At 44.3% G+C, this 1,004-nt stretch overlaps 1 long non-coding RNA gene across 1 annotated transcript in view; it reads right to left on the bottom strand.

Annotated features, from left to right (window-relative positions):
* The window catches only part of LOC103739556, a 2,011-nt gene extending 1,744 nt beyond the window's left edge, over positions 1–267 (bottom strand). Inside the window, exon 1 of the long non-coding RNA XR_607503.3 lies at positions 31–267. This is a non-coding gene — a long non-coding RNA (uncharacterized LOC103739556). The remainder of the gene's footprint in view (positions 1–30) is intronic.
* Positions 268–1,004: the final 737 nt, after the last annotated feature.

Below are 1,004 nucleotides of genomic sequence, written 5' to 3'. Positions count from 1 at the left end.
TTTTACACTGGAGGAAGTTTCCGTACTCACTCATCAGCTTCCAGCTCTGAGTCACAGTCTAGAATATGTGTATCATCAATGAGTCCATAGTCGGCATGGCAACAGTCTTAAAATTCTTCTAAGAGACTCCACGGCAGTCTTTGGCTCAGTGTCCTCCTCCAGAGTATGTTCATCTTAACAGGTCTGGGCATATAGGATATAACATAGATATTGAGGGAAACAGGAGTAAGGCAGTGATCCAAGTTACAAAATCAACTTGACATTCTTTTGGGAAAAGGTAAAGTTCTCAACTTCCTTACTTACAGAAAAATTGCCTGGCCATTTTGACAAATTAAATAATCAAGTTTTCCTTGAAGAACCCATGTTACCTTGAATAGTGAAGAAGATTCCAGAACAATCTCATTAGCTTCCACCTTTCACTCTATTTACAGATACCATACCTCGAGTTGCACCTTCTGGAGCCTGGGAAGAAGTCAGAAAACTCATGACCAGGCTGAGGGAGGGACCTGAGATTTGATGACTCTGCAAGTTTGGGTTCAGCTGAGTAGGTCTGGGAATGAAAGACAGAGACATGCCATTTCTGTTGACCAGCTTCAAGGCAGATGGCCTGATTTCAGGTTTCAGCTTGGTATCACCTTCACCAGGATCTAAGTGTTCTGAGCGTTCTACTGAGTGCAGTGTTCTAAGGTCACATTGGCTGGAAACGTGTTTGCCTGGCACTTTGAAGAGAAGAGGAAGTTTCGGCAAGTTTGGGTTCAGCTGAGTAGGTCTGGGAATGAAAGACAGAGACATGCCATTTCTGTTGACCAGCTTCAGGGCAGATGGCCTGATTTCAGGTTTCAGCTTGGTATCACCTTCACCAGGATCTCAGTGTTCTGAGCGTTCTACTGAGTGCAGTGTTCTAAGGTCGCATTGGCTGGAAACGTGTTTGCCTGGCACTTTGAAGAGAAGAGGAAGCTCTAATCCATCTTAGCAAGTAGGATAGTGCAGGGTCTTTATGGACA

This window comes from Nannospalax galili, unplaced genomic scaffold, assembly GCF_000622305.1.
Source record: "Nannospalax galili isolate Female #2095 unplaced genomic scaffold, S.galili_v1.0 scaffold4401, whole genome shotgun sequence".
In the NCBI taxonomy this organism is placed as follows: Eukaryota; Metazoa; Chordata; class Mammalia; order Rodentia; family Spalacidae; genus Nannospalax; species Nannospalax galili.
Note: the sequence above shows the minus strand (reverse complement) of the source record. Positions and strands in the feature narration are given on the sequence as shown.